This window comes from Ricinus communis, chromosome 4, assembly GCF_019578655.1.
Source record: "Ricinus communis isolate WT05 ecotype wild-type chromosome 4, ASM1957865v1, whole genome shotgun sequence".
In the NCBI taxonomy this organism is placed as follows: domain Eukaryota; kingdom Viridiplantae; phylum Streptophyta; class Magnoliopsida; order Malpighiales; family Euphorbiaceae; genus Ricinus; species Ricinus communis.
The window spans coordinates 19,680,356-19,696,814 of NC_063259.1; positions in this window are offsets into that span (position 1 = coordinate 19,680,356).

A 16,459-nucleotide genomic window follows, 5' to 3' on the forward strand; every position below is an offset into this window, starting at 1 on the left:
CCTAACGATTCATTATTAAGTTAGCCTTAAGCTTTAATCCACCTCTATTAAGCTTTGTTAATTCTTAATCCGGTAAATTAATTGACCTTATCTCTAAGTGGAAATTAACTTGTTCTTACAATTAAATTTCCAAATTCAATTAGAATTTCTCAATTACTAAAAGAATCCTATAAACAGTAATCAACACATTCAATGGAAAGAATACTGGATTTTATTATTAATTGCAAAAAGAATACAAGAAAAAGAAACTTAAATAATCTTAACAATTCAGTACAAAAGCCAACATAGCAAGGAACCCTAATGGCTTCAATCAATCTATCTACACATGTTCATGTCTAAAATAAATAGACATTCAATTACAATGAAAGAATAAAGAAATCGAAACATGTACACCCTTTTCCTTAGAATTGGATGAACAGCTTAAAGCCTTGATTTACACTGGAAATGGTCTTCAAAACGCCTTTTGCATTGCTCCAAAACTCCTCTTTAATCCTCAATTGAATCTCAAGATTCACGAATTCGACGTCAAAAGGTGGAATCAGTCTCCTGGAAGCCACCTCGGGATGTTTGAAATGCATATAAAGAAATTACAAAAGAAGATGAAGAGTCAAAATCGCAGAACCTTTTCTCTATACTGGCTCCTTCAATTTTATACTGCGCGCCAATGCGGGCGTGTTCACGCCCGTGCTCCTCAACACGGGCCAGGTCCAGGCCGTATTGGTATCTAAATGATGAAATGAACTGAATCTAGCAAGGGCATGTTTTGGCATGTGTTAGCCAACACGGGCCGTGCTCTAGGACATGTTATTCTCGGGAACCGTGTTGCTTCAAAGTTCTTAAGCTACACGGCCTACGAATTTCTGCATAGGCTCAAACACTGGCCGTGCTAGTCAGCACAGCTTTAGCACAGGCTGTGTTGACTTCTCAAAAGTCAGCCTAAGGTCAAACGCTTCTGATTACGTCCGTTTTTGCTGAAATTGATATAAAATTGCTCAAACACTAATGATGAATCTATAAAATCTCCTGGAATACAAAAGGACATAAAATACGGGTGATCTTAAAACAAAAACACAATAAATGCTAAAGAAATGCACAATAATATGCAGCAAACATGTGTGAAACTATGCACATTAGTAAACTATGAGAGTTGTGATATGAAACCTTCATGAATAAGCTTGAGAATCCCTTTTGAAGCGAACCCCCAACATATTAGCATGAACACCCCAACAACCAATTTGGTTCAATCCTTAAGAAAGTTTAGAAAACATATTACTTAGAAAGATGATCAAGAATTAGAACCCAGGGAAAACTAATTCCCTAAAACCCTAATTCCAAGTACGCCACAAAGATAGATCAACTCCTTGATAAGTAAGATTTGCATTCACACAAGAACACGAAGACAAAGCAAATAAGCTTTAGGGTGAAATACTAATTATCATTCAACTTCAACTTCAACTTAATTCCCTATATCAAAATTCATACTAGTCTTTTATAGGCCTTAGAAAACCTTAAGTCTTAACTAATAAGGATTTAAATTCATCCAAGAGAAAGATAACCTTCCTAATAAAAAGAGATAATTAAAATAAAGTACTAATTAGGTTAAAATACATGTGTGGCTACCTAAAATAAGCCATAAAATCCTAATTTACATAAGTCATGTAGATGGGCCTCATTACATAACTTAAGTTGGGCCCGAAGACTTCACATGCTCTGATTCAACTTCTTTGGTCTTTTTAAGCCCAATTACATTCATTTAAGTCCAATAAACTGAATTAGATTAATAAACCTTAAACTTAAATCCAATTATATGTTCTTAGTCCAAATGTCTTAGACAAGCTCATTGACTTGTAATTTGAATCGAACTAGGACTCCTAGTTGAATTAGGATTCCTTTCCTTGCTTGAACTCCTAATATCATAAGGACTCCTTGCTAGATTATGATTCCTAGTTGACTAAGGACTCCTTGTACAATTAGGATTCCTTAAGCTAGTAGGATTTGTATCATCAAAACTCCTTGTTGGAGTAGGATTTATTGTGCTACTTTGGTTTGTATCATGTTGACCAGTCATCTTCTCTCTAGTTCTTGATTTGACTTTAGTCTTTTCATCTTTCTTTATTCACATATTCATATTTAGCTTTTAGTTTCTTCTTTTAAGGAATGAGGGCTTTCACACTATACAACCCGTATGCAACCTAATACTTAAGGCTAGTGAGAATATTATTTCAGTTTTCTACCCTACAGGAAATCAAGTTATGGGTCTTTCAAGAACTTTGCGCGGACTTATCAAGAGTTGCACTAGTAAACATAGACTTGTCGCTTACGTCCTTCATTCCTTTTAAATGAACAAATACTCCTAAAATTCGTCCAACCCTAGTCCATATAATAAACATGACAATTGAGCTTAAATAACATATGATATGCAGTCCATTCTTGAGTATTGGACTTCAAATAGCTTGACTTGATTACCTTGGGCTTATCTTGTCTTGATCATGCCTCCATATATTGGATTGAGTTGATAAGAGTATCTTGAGGCCTATTATTTTGATTAAGCCTAATTTCAATTGGACTTTGAATTGGATTATGACTCCTAGTAGGATTAGGATTCCTAGTGGAAATAGGATTCCTTTCATCACTTGAACTCTTAATATCATCAGGACTCCTTGCTGGATTAGGATTCCTAATAGAATTAGGACTCTTTGTTGAAGTAGGATTCCTTGAGCAAGTAGGATTTGCATCATTAGGTTTTCTTATTGGAGTAGAATTTCTTGTGTTGCATGGGTTCTTATTAAGAAACAAGCATTGAATTCTCTCAATGGAATCAATGATAAAAATATTAATTCATTCATCATTGACCTTGAACAATGTGACTAAACTTTGTTTATATAGAGAAAGAAATAGACTTAATTCCTAAATAGCATAAAGATAATAAACTAATTAGGAATTAACTAAATTAGATTCTAAATAAAAGTTTCCTATATGACAAAAAGAGCACTTTGGTTGAATAGGCAATCTTTACTAATACTTGACTAATTAACCAAAGATATTCTCCTAAATAAGGAGATATGCAGCTGCCCCATTATCTCCTATTTGAAGTTGGTGCACTTTTAAGTCAAGCAACACACTTTAGGTGGCTTCTTTTTATTTCCTCTTCAAGAAAACTTGTTTTGCCTTCCTTTTCAAGGCCAAAGTGTGTCATGGATTGAATAAGCCCAAAAACAAGTCCAAATGATCATGCAAGGTTTGGCTAACCTTCGGCTTGATATTTTCTTGCATTTATCCTTCATGTCACGCCCCAAATCCACCAGTCTTGTACATCCATATTTTCTTTCATAATTCGATCTTCCACTAAGGCATTTGACATTGGCATTGCATTAATTTCCCTAAATAAGGAGAATTTTTTATTTCTTTCAGATAATCTTGCAATACATGAAATCTCATGCAATTCAAAAGCTTTAATTATTCTTATTGACTCTGCATCACCGTATGCAACCGAATATTTAATGCTAGGGAGAATACTATTTCAGTCTTCTAATGATGTGAACCTTGGTAACTTATGATAAGACCTAAGACTTGCGCTAGCAAACCTAGAGTTATCTACCCTTGTCTACCCTTATCTTTAAACCAATTCCATTTGATCCTTACGCTTAGCCATATTGAAGAGAAAAAAGAACTTGTGATTTCTTTCTTTATTGGATCCGATATCTTAACTATGTTCCCTTATGGTTAGTTTATTTTGTGCCTCTCTTTCCAATCTCTATCTAGTATGATAGTTTCATTTTATTCGGGGAGCATATATACGAGTCTTGGGTGAAAGTGCATAGAAGTGGCAATCATAAGTACCGATCCAATGCTTCTAGTTTCTTCTTCAAATAGAAGGAGGGCTTTCATACTATAAAATCCATATGCAACCGAATACTTGAGGCTAGTGAGCATATTATTTCAATTTTCTACCTTGTGGAAAATCAAGTTATAGGTTTCTTCAAGAACTTTGAGATCTTATCAAGATTCATGCTACCGAACATAGACATATAGCTCACATCCTTCCTTTCTTTTTTGTTCTTTGTCTTCCCTTATATTTAGATCAATTCGATTTGATACTTACTCTTAACTGTGTGGAACAGAACAAAGAACTTGTGATTTCTTTCTTTATCAGATACGAAATGTTATATATGTTCTTATTATGTTCGTTTCTTTTGTGCATCTCTTTCTAATTTGATATGGATCGGCCAAGGCTTAAATGTGTTGATTTTGATGGGCTCAATGACGAGAGCAACAAGAAAGAATCAAGGAATGGTCCATTAAGTTTGCCATAAGGCTTCAAGTGTACTTAAATGGCTATATGCAAGAGTGGGCTAACAATGGAAGTCCAATAGGATTCGGTCCAAATGAAATTTATAAAAGATGGGCTTTGTTTAATGTTCTTAAAGTCCAAGTTTATAAAGACCAATTGGGCTTTGTTTAATGCTCTTAAAGTCCAAGTTTATGAAGGCTAATTAGACTTTGTTTAATGTTCTTAAAGTCCAAGTTTATGAAGGCTTTGTCTAGCTCTTAATATCCTATATTGGTTAGATGTTAGAGTTTCCTAAGCTTATAAGGAAACTCATATTAGATCATATTAGTTAAGTAAGAGTTCTATTCTTTTTAGAACTTTGGATATGTCTTTAAAACATGTCAAATTCGTATGCCTTATGTAGATTATGATTAATTAAAGTTTTTACTTTCTTTCAAGCCAAAATTGCTTGTATCTTGTGTTCTTGTTTGAATGTGAAACTTACTTATCAAGGAGTTGATCTCTCCTTATGGCATACTTGGAATTGGGGTTTAAGGGAATTAGTTTTTCTTAGGTTTTAATTCTTGATCATCTTACAATCTGATTAGACGATCCTAGGTTTGATTTCAAGTTGTTCTTTGGATTTTCAAGTTAGTGATTCACAAGTTCATAAGGATTAGAGTTCATGGATTCTATTTTTGGAGGTTCTTTAATATTTGGTATCAGAGCTTTTGACTCTTGAATCAGGTTACTTATCTTTCTTTAATGTTATTTCATTGTGTTCTTTAAGTTTCCAAGTGGTTTGATTTGTTTCTTGATAACAATCTTGACTGCTCTTATTTAGCTTGTTTTGAGATTTGGATAAAAGAATGAAAATAGAAAAGAATAGAAAAGAAAGACAAGAAAAATAAAATCTTGGAAAAATACGATCTCTAAGTGTGATTCTTGAAGAATCTTGATTGTTTTAGATCCTGTCTTGAATTCAATTAGAGTTTTAATGAAATCCTAATCCTAATTTCATGATTCATGATGTTATTATGATTGTTATGAGTCATAACATTGCTGAAATTTATAAGTTTCCTAATCCTTAAAGGATTCTTAAGCTAGATACACTATATCTTGAAAGGAATCCCTATTTACAAGGGAATAGGTGGCTGACTTATAGAGAACTACATAATACTCTTTCCTATTGCTTTTGATACTTATACACACATTTTTAGGATGATTCTCCTTCATCATTTTTGTGCTTTTCCTTTGTAAATTCTATTTTTGTTTTCTCTTCAAGATTGGATAGATTTGGCATTCTTAGTGATTAAAGAGGTAACTTTCAATCTTGAATGAATTTTGATTTGCGTAAAATACACATATTTAAACGGGGTTTTTAAGATTGATTTTACGAACATTTGGATGTGAATTGGTCCCAACACTCACCCTATGCGTCTGTTTGTATGCATTAGGTCCAAAAGAAGTCAAAGAATGATAAAGGGAAGAATTAGAGCATAATTGGACGTCCCAAACCCTAATATTTCTCTCTCCAAGGGAAAAGGAGACTTGGATAAAGGTTTCCATCGGATTCCCTTCAAAGATTGAAGATTGGGCGAGGTTCGTTGATTGGTTTTCAAATCGAGCAAGAGGAACAAGAATCGATTCAATTCGAGTAAGAGGAATTGGGGCTGTTTACTCTCATTTAAGGGTGTAATCGGGTTTCTCTACCTTTACTCTTTATTGTAATTCAATTCTTGTAGGTTTTGATAATGAACATGATTAGCTAGATTGATTAAATCCATTGGGATTTCTTTACTATGTTGGCTTAGTATTATATTGTTGGATTGTTTGGGTTAGTTTTGTATTCTTCTTGCTTTCAGTATTAATAAGATAATGCATCATTATTCATGAGACGTTGTGAATTGTGTGTTTAGATTGCTTTGTGTGATTGAGAAGTCCATTTGGCAATTGGAATTTTGAATAGCAAGAACTGGTTAATAATCGCTTAGAGATAAGGATAATTAACTAGCCGGATTAAGAATTAACAAAGCTTAATAGAGGCGGATTAAAGCTTAATGCTAATTTAAGAATCAATCATTAGGAAGAGATTCCAACTTTAGGTTATTAGGTTTAGGAATTCAGTTGTCTGGAAAGAGAAACCGAATTCGGTTAAGAATTCGTCCACGGGTAGCATAGTTAGACTCACCAATCCTTTATCTTTTGTTTGATTGCCATCTAGTTTAGGTTCCCTTTGGGTTTGCTTTCCTGTCTTGGTTATTTTATTTATCAATTACTCTTGCATCTCCCTTAGAACTTAGCTTGTAGCTATTAGTTAGTGTAGAAATTATTCATTATTCATTTTAGGTTAATATAACAAAGAACAAAGGAGTAACTCTGGGCTTTCACTTTCCCGAGGAATACGACCTTGATACTCGCCATTAGTGCTAGACTGCATCGATAGGTACACTGCCTTAGATTGTAGCTAACACAAGTAGCAACCATCAAGTTTTTGGCGCCGTTGCCGGGGAATGTTTGAAAACTACAGTGAAATTTGCTATTTGTTAATTTAGCCATTTTTTTATTTTTTTTATATTTATTTCTGTTTTGTTTGTACATATTTATTTAGTTAAGTTTATGATTTAGATAGTGGATGATAAGGAGGTTCAAAGCTAAACTCTTTGTATGACGCGTTGGAAAATGGGGTTAGGAACCAAGAGAGTGCTAAAAATTGGGATAGCCGTGCATCTTTAGAAGCTCGAGTGGAATCATTTTGCAGGGCTACCGATCAACTCTCCACTCCTATCCTTTCGTCTCAAGTTTTTTTTGAATTTTGTTATGGTTTACATTTGAGTAATGATTGTCCATTATATAGTGATGTTGCTCATTGTTTTTATAACTATGAACAAGTGAATTATACGGGAAGTTGGCTAAATGATTCATATGGAAGCACCTATAATCAAGAGTTGAGCATTCATTCACCCTTTGGATGGAGCTTAGATGGCCAAGAACTACTAGAATTTCAGCAGCCTAATCTTGCACCATCAATTCAAGGTGAACAGTTAGTGTTAGAGGAGCTGATGATGAGGTTTATTGCAAGTCTTGAGGATAGATTCCAACAAACAGAGAGGATACTTGAAGATCAACAAGCCTCGATTAAGAACATAGAGCATCAAGTAGGCTTAATCTTTAAGTTACTAGCTGAAGAACAATTGGGAACTCCATCAAACGCTACTGAATCCGAGGAACATTTGAGCGCCGTCACTTTGCGTTTAGGTGAGAATTTTTCTAGTTTATCTACTATGTTTGACGATGATGCTTCTGTGCAAGACGATTCCTTGAACATAGAGATAGAACTAGAAAAGGAAGAGGCAAACATGATTCCTCTGAAAGACTACCAACAGGAATGTACAGTTGATGATGCTTAGTTGTAGTTAGAGGAATTTTTGGTGGATTTTCCACAAGTCCCTTCGATGATAGAAGATGAGCATGAGTTATCCAATGAAGAAGTCTTGGAGGAGCTCGAGTTTCTTCTAGCAAGTGAACCAAGCTAAGGACTAGAGAAAACCATCGACGTTCCTAAAGAAATTGCCCAATCGTCGATCCTTCCAATTCTTTCAAACTTGACTTTCAAATTGGAAGAGCCCTGAAACATCATGACTACGTGCAATTATACGAGGAGCGAGTTTTGCCCATCATACTGGCAGCTTGCTTGACAGTCGGGAAGAGGAAATTGATGATTATCCCTCTAAGCGGATACTTGAAGACATTTTCTTAGAAGAAGGATGGATGGTCGTCGATCACACCCGTTTGCTTTTCACCATGAGTCCAGCTAAGAAGACTCATCATATAAAAAAGAAGCGCTTTTGGGAGGCACTCCAATTTTTATCTTTAATCTCTAATATTTTAACCTTTTGTTTTGAAACATTTTATTAGTTTTAGTTTTCATACTTTATTTAATTTTTGTTTCAGTTTCGATTTTAATTCTTTATTTTATTATTTGCAGCCATTCCTCTACCACAGACTAGCCAACGCCCTGATATCCCTGATAATGCACCTCTTTTCACTCCGGAGCCATAGTTAGGGTAGTATTAGCTCTTTTTCCTTTTTCATTTCTTATATTTTGTACACTGGGAACAGTGTGTCCTTCAAGTGTGAAGTGGGTGATATTTATCCCATCTCAGTTATTTGTTTATTCTTTGTGTGATTTTTTGTAAAATTTTGAAAATTTTTCACTTTGTTTTGATGCTCTTACTATTGACTTGCTTTTGAAATCCTGTTTATGTCCATGTGATCGGGTAAAACCGATAGTGTTGAGTTTTTCGGAAGAATGTAAGATAATTAGTTTGAGTTTTGCACTAAGTTGCTTTGGTTTATTTAATTGTTTTTTGATGATTTTTGTTTGGAACCTACTCAAAAGCACACTTGTGAGAAATTGAGCCTAAATTGTAAGCATACACTTTATATGCTTATATTTATTTCTTGTTGAGAGTGCCAATTACTGTCTTTACTTTTAGAACTTGCTTGGTAATGCTTATGAGGGCCATAAGGAGAGTTTAACACTTTGGTATGATAGAGGCACTTAGGTTTTTCATTCTAGCCAAATAGCCTTCATTCGTTTATTGATTCTATAGATAACCCCTTCTTTCACCATCTTTTTATCATATTCCATTACCACTTAGTTTTATTCTGCTTTGGGTTATGATTTTGCATATGAGTTATTTTTATTGGAAATTTTTATCTTGGGATTAGTGTGGAATCTTGTAGTAGCTTTCTTTAATCCAAAAGAAATTCACTCTATTATGTGAATGTTCTTCCCTTATGAAAAGCAAAGAGAAAAAAAAGAAAAAAAAATAATAAGAAGAATCGAGGGAAGGGTGATGAAAATAAAGGAAGTAAGTGATCTAATTGTTAATTGCTTTTCGGAGTTTACATTTTGACTTGATTCCTATTTCCCATATTAGACTACTATCCATTGTTTACCCCTTGTGATCATTGTGGCTTGTGTGCAGGTTATGTATTTCATTGTAGAACACCATAGGTTCAACTCTGACCAAATTTACCTACCCCTACCTAAATCCCCATTACAACCCTTATAAAGACCTCTTGACATGGTTGTTGACTCTCCATAAGTGGTAGGAGTAGGATTTAAGAGCAAGCATATAGTAAGGCAGTAGTTGATGCATTGAGCGATTAAACACTACCCTTTAAACACTTTAAGTGATTTAGAGTGAATCTGGTGAGGAGTTAGTTCTGAATAATTTTGTTGAGACAGTATTTTGCGAATTATTGGGATCTTGGTTGTGATACTTGAATTGATTGCTTCGTTTCTTTTTGTTTGACTTACGCTTGTTAAGGATATGTGCAAGAGCTCTCTAGCTTGTCTGTCAGTTTAAGTACTGTTCTTTAGTGGTTTATTTTCCTTATTTTACTTTTGATTACTTGAGGACAAGCAATGAGCTAAGTGTGGGGTTATTTGATGTGCGTAAAATACACACATCTAAATGGGGTTTTTAAGATTGATTTTATGGACATTTGGATGTGAATTGGTCCCAACACTCACCCTATGCGTCTGTTTGTATGCATTAGGTCCAAAAAAAGTCAAAGAATGATAAAGGGAAGAATTGGAGCATAATTGGACGTCAAAGCTGCCAAAACAAGCTAAGTATGCGCATGAGGAAGCTGAACATGGCCTTGTTGGTTTCAACACTGGCCTTGTTCCCAACACGGGCACCAACACGGCTGTGTTGGGTGCATCAAACATCAAAGAAAAAGAAGTTCTTAGGGAGCACGGCCACAGAGAGTAACACGGGCATAAACACCAGTCCCTGTTGGGAACACAGGCATCAACATGGCCGTGTTGGCGTCGATAGGGGGAATTAATTAAAAGAAGGAAGAGAGCAAAGAAAAGAGAGCAGGGGAGAACCTCCCAAACCCTAATATTTCTCTCTCTAAGGGTTTTCTGAGCTAGAACCAAGGGAAAAGGAGACTTGGATAAAGGTTTCCATCGGATTCCCTTCAAAGATTGAAGATTGGGCGAGGTTCATTGATTGGTTTTCAAATCGAGCAAGAGGAACAAGAATCGATTCAATTCGAGTAAGAGGAATTGGGGCTGTTTACTCTCATTTAAGGGTGTAATCGGGTTTCTCTACCTTTACTCTTTATTGTAATTCAATTCTTGTAGGTTTTGATAATGAACATGATTAGCTAGATTGATTAAATCCATTGGGATTTCTTTACTATGTTGGCTTAGTATTATATTGTTGGATTGTTTGGGTTAGTTTTGTATTCTTCTTGCTTTCAGTATTAATAAGATAATGCATCATTATTCATGAGACATTGTGAATTGTGTGTTTAGATTGCTTTGTGTGATTGAGAAGTCCATTTGGCAATTGGAATTTTGAATAGCAAGAACTGGTTAATAATCGCTTAGAGATAAGGATAATTAACTAGCCGGATTAAGAATTAACAAAGCTTAATAGAGGCGGATTAAAGCTTAATGCTAATTTAAGAATCAATCGTTAGGAAGAGATTCCAACTTTAGGTTATTAGGTTTAGGAATTTGGTTATCTGGAGAGAGAAACCAAATTCGGTTAAGAATTCGTCCACGGGTAGCATAATTAGACTCACCAATCCTTTATCTTTTATTTGATTGCCAACTAGTTTAGGTTCCCTTTGGGTTTGCTTTCCTGTCTTGGTTATTTTATTTATCAATTACTCCTGCATCTCCCTTAGAACTTAGCTTGTAGCTATTAGTTAGTTTAGAAATTATTCATCATTCATTTTAGATTAATATAACAAAGAACAAAGGAGTAACTCTAGGCTTTCACTTTCCTTTTTCATGTTCTTTGTATCTTTTGAGTTTTCTAATGTTCTTGAATGTTAAACTCTTGTTCTTATTGTTGTTTGGTTTGGAATTCAAGATTCTTGACAAAAAATACTTTCTTGATTCTTGAACAATTTTCCTTAAATCTTTGCGTCTTAAATGAATTTTTTCACATGCCTTTTGAATCTTGGTGATTAATGAGGTATCTTTCAATCTTGAAATTTTACATCTTAGATTGTTCCTTTTTTATGTCCTTTGAATCTTTTGAGTTTTCTAACATTCTTGAATACTAAACTCTTGTTCTTATTGCTGTTTGGTTTGGAATTCAAGATTCTTGACCAAAAATACTTTCTTGATTCTTGAACAATTTTCCTTAAATCTTTGCATCTTCGATGAATTTTTTCACATGCCTTTTGAATCTTTTTGAGTGCTCTTTTATCCTTAACTCCTATTTTTCTTGATTTCATTGTTGTGTTGCTTGAAATTCTTGATTTTACCCACTTGCTTCAACTAGTCTTTTAAAGCTTGATTCTTTGTGTGTTGCTTGTATAGTTTGAAACTTTGAGTGTGAGTTCTTGATTCACATAAGAACACTTGAGACCAAGCAGAGTGGTGTGAGTTTCAGCCTTGAGTGTTAACATTATTGTGTGTAAACACGAGAGCAAACCCCCATTTTTAGAGAGTAAACACGTAAGGGGGCGATTGGTGAAGTCCTAATATTTTTAATTCTTGTTTTTGCATACTAACTTTTTCTTCTAGCAATGTCAAATACCTTTAGTGGAGGTGGGAAAGAGGAGAATATTCCTCAATTTAATCATGGCATATCCACGGAACAAATGCATGAAAGTTAAAAAGTGCAATAGAGTATAATGAACATCATAGAAAGGATGCGATTAGATATGGTGGCCAACCAAAGAGCCATATTACAACAAATCAATGCTAATGCTCGTGCAGGAAACAATAGGCAAAACTTGGTAGGCTATGAGAAAGATTTAAAACTAGGCTATGATGATGATGATGATAAGACAAAATTATGGGTGTTGTCTGTAGTATGGGTAGAGGAGCTAGGGGAAGCCAAAACAATGCAAGGGGTAGAGGGAATCGTGGCAGTGAGTTTGGTGGTTACTATGGGTATAATGATGATGTGGATAGAAATTTGGGAAGCATCAAACTTAGGATTCCTACCTTTTTAGGCAAATTAGAACCGGAGGCATATTTGGAGTGGGAAAAGAGAGTATACCTTATCTTTGATTGTCATAACTTTTTTGAGAAAAAGAAGGTAAATTTAATGGTTACTCAATTTTTTGAGTATGCAATACTGTGGTGGGATCAATTGTTGGTGAGTAGGAGCAGAAACATGGAAGAGCCTATTGATACTTGGCATGCTCTCAAAACCATCATGAAAATAAGTTCTGTACCTAGACATTACCATAGAGAGTTACATTAAAGACTCCAAGCTCTGAAGCAAGGTACTACAAATGTAGAGGATTACTATAAGGAAATGGAGATGCTCATGACAAGTACTAATTTGGATGAAGATAGGGAAGCTACCATGGCACGTTTTATTGGTGGGCTTAATAAGGAGATTGCGGATAGGGTCGAATTGCAACATTATGTAGAACTTAAGGAGTTAGTTCATCTTGCAATTAAGTTTGAAAAGCAATTAAAACCAAGGGGCACAACGAGGTTTGGACAAAAATGCACTTCAAGCAATAGGCCTAATTGGTCTAATCAATGGAAAGAAATCAAAAGAGGAGATGACAAGGTTGTTTTTTATGGAAACAAGAGTAAGAATATTTCGGGTAATAAGGAGACCAGCACAATCGAAGCTAACAAAGAGAAAAATAGGGACATTAAATGCTTCAAGTGATTGGGGAGTGGGCATATTGCTTCACAATGTCCTAATAAGAGGATAATGGTTGCTAAGGAGCATAATGAGATGGAAACAACAAGTGAAGAGAGTAGTGAAGATGAGATGCCACCATTAGAGGATCATTATGATGATGGTATTGAGGGTCCTATGGGAGGTGATCTTTTGGTTGCTAGGTGCACACTTAATGCACAAATGAAGGAGGAAGATAATATGTAGCAACAAAGGGACAACATATTCCACACTAGATGCCATGTGCAAGGTAAGACATGCAATGCCATTATTGATAATGATAGTTGTACAAACGTTGCTAGCACTTTGATAGTAGATAATGCGAATCAAGTGTCAAAGCCAAGCCATGATCCAACTTCAAGTCAAGGGTCAAATTCTACTCAAAGTCCAATTACAAGTTCAAAGGATCCGCTATTCATCAAAGGAGGTCAAATTATAAGAGCTAGGGCTAAGAGGACGAAGGAGGCCTTAAATGGGCCTACTCAATAACCTAATCCAAAATGTTAGGCCTTGAGAAAAGCTAGTTTAGGGCCAAAATATTCAAAATGAAGGGGGGGGGGACGAATTTCTTTCAAGAGGAAAAAAGGGAAAAGAATCTTAAAGAGGAAACCCAAAGAAGGCGCCTAATGTGTGTTGTATGACCTAAGAGTGCGCCGACTTCAAAGAGGAAACAATGGGGCAGACATATCTTGTTATTTAGGAATAAATCTTGATTGATTTAATGATGTCTTTATTAATTATGATTGACTAAATCAATCATCCTTGTTATTTTAGAAGTCTTTTATTATTTCCTTTTAGAATAGGTTTTTTATTATTTCCTAATTAAGCATAGTTCCTTATTTTATTATTTAGGAAAACTTCTATTTAGCATATACTTTAGTTAATTCCTATTTAGTTTATTTTCTTTATGCAAATAAGAAATTAGGGTAATGTCTTTGTCTATTTAAATCATACGTAGCTGAATGGCATAAGGAATGAATATTTTGACTAAACATATTTGTGAGAATTATTCTTGCTTGGTTCTTTGGAAGAAATTCGAACTTATCAAGAACTTATTCTTGTGGTGTCCAATATTGACTTATCACTCACTTTCTACCTTTCTTGAGTGTGGCGTCAATGATCTTTCTTATACCAAGGTTCAAGATATAAGTTATCTTTAGATCAAGGCCATCAAAGTTCAGATTTAGCTTTCTTGGGAATCTTATTCCAATTCCGTGTGTTGGGTCTTGTCATAAGTTGTCAAGGTTCATATTAGTAGATAAATTGGGATTGAATCTCATTCCACATCCAAAACTTTATAAGTTATTTTAGTTAAACAACTGTGGTGAGATAAAAGTGAATAAGCAAGTTATTGCGACTTTCACTATTGAGAGGCATTCAGATGAAGTGCTATATGTTGTAGTGCCAATGCATACTAGCCATATCTTACTTGGTAGGCAATGGCAATTTGATAGAAAGGTTTTCTATGATGGGTTCCTTAATAGGTACTCTTTTGTAAAAGATGGGAGAAAATTTGCACTTACACCTCTTTCTCCAAAAGAAGTGTATAATGACCAATGTAAATTGGAGAGGGAAAGGAGCGAGATTGAAAGTAGCAAAATTGAGGGAGAAAAATCAAGGAGTCTTAAAGATACAAAAGAGAGCGAGGTTCGGCCTAGAGAGAAAAATAAGAAAAAGAGAAGCCTTTTGGCTAGGGAAAGTGAGTTAAGACATGCATTTCACTTAAGTAAGTTGTTGTTTATAGTTACTCATAAAGATGTTTACTTGAACACTACTAAACTTGATCTTTCCTTGCCGAGTGCATTTGCTAACCTTTTGCAGGAATTTACTAATGTCTTTCCCGAGGAAATGCCAAGTGGTTTACCACCTTAAAGAGGGATTGAGCATCAAATAGACTTCACTCTAGGGGCTACCATACCGAATAGCCCAGCCTATATAAGTAATCTAGAGGAGACAAAGGAGGTTTAAAGGCAAGTGGATGAAATGATGTCTAAAGGGTATGTGAGAAAGAGGTTAAGTCCTTGTCCTATTCCGGTCATTTTGGTTCCAAAGAAGGATGGCACTTGGAGAATGTGTGTGGACTATCGTCCAATTAATAAAATAACAGTAAAGTATCATCATCCTATCCCTAGGTTAGATGATATGCTTGACGAGTTGCATAGTGCATGTTACTTTACTAAGATTGATTTGCGTTCAGGATATTATCAAATTCACATGAAAGTTGGGGATGAGTGGAAAACAATATTTAAGACTAAGTATGGTCTCTATGAGTGGCTTGTAATGCTATTTGGGCTTATTAATGCATCTAGCACTTTTATGAGATTGATGAACCATGTATTGCGTGAATTTCTTAGTAAATTTATAGTTGTATATTTTGATGATATTTTAATCTATTCTAAGTCTTTTAATGATCATGTCATGCATGTGCCTAGGGTCTTAGATGTTCTTAGAAAAGAAAAATTGTTTGGTAATCTAAAGAAGTGTAGATTTTGCATGGATAGAGTCATATTTTTAGGTTTTGTTGTTAGTTCTAAAGGTCTAGAGGTTGATGAGGAAAAGGTGAAATGTTAAAGAACCTCTAAGTATAGAATCCATGAACTCTATTCCTTATGAACCTGTGAATCACTAACTTGAAAATCCAAAGAACAACTTGGGATCAAACCCTAGGATCGTCTCCTTGATAAGTAAGTATTGCATTCAAACAAGAACATAAGATACAAGCAATTTTGGCTTGAAAGAAAGTAATTATAATCATAATCTAAAAAAGGCATTGAATTTGACATGTTTTAAAGACATATCCAAAGTCTTAAGAAGAATAGAACTCTTACTTAACTAATCTGACCTAATATGAGTTTTCTTACAAATCTAACCAAATAGGATACTAAGAGCTAAACAAAGCCTTTATAAACTTGGACTTTAAGAACATTAAACAGAGCACATTTGGCCTTCATAAACTTGGACTTTAAGAACATTAAACAAAGCCCATTCTTTATGAATTTTTATTTGGGCCGAATCCTATTGGACATCCATTGTTAGCCCACTCTTGCATGTTGCCATTTAAGGACTCTTGAAGCTTCTTGGCCCTTGACCTTGTAATTGAACCTTGTGGAAAACTACATGGATCTTTCCTTGATTCTTTCTTGTTACCCTCGTCATCGAGCCTATCCAAACTGATACAAACGTGGCTCACTTATGCCAAAGCCGTATTCAATGTTGATGTCTTCACTAAGGATCGTTCATCTAATCAAGTAAAGCCTAACAAGACCCTTAAATAACTTGTACTTAAGAACCTTGACTATAAAGAATTAAAGGCTGTCTAACATAAACAAAAATTTAGATCAAACTAAGTTTGTAAAATACCAAGCCTTTACTTGATAAATTCACCAAGTTCATAAAGAACAAAAGAAGAAGAATAACTCCAAAATAATCATAATTCAACAACCTTTAGATAAAAATTCATATTAGCTTATATAGGCCTTAGAAAAACCTAATTCTATAA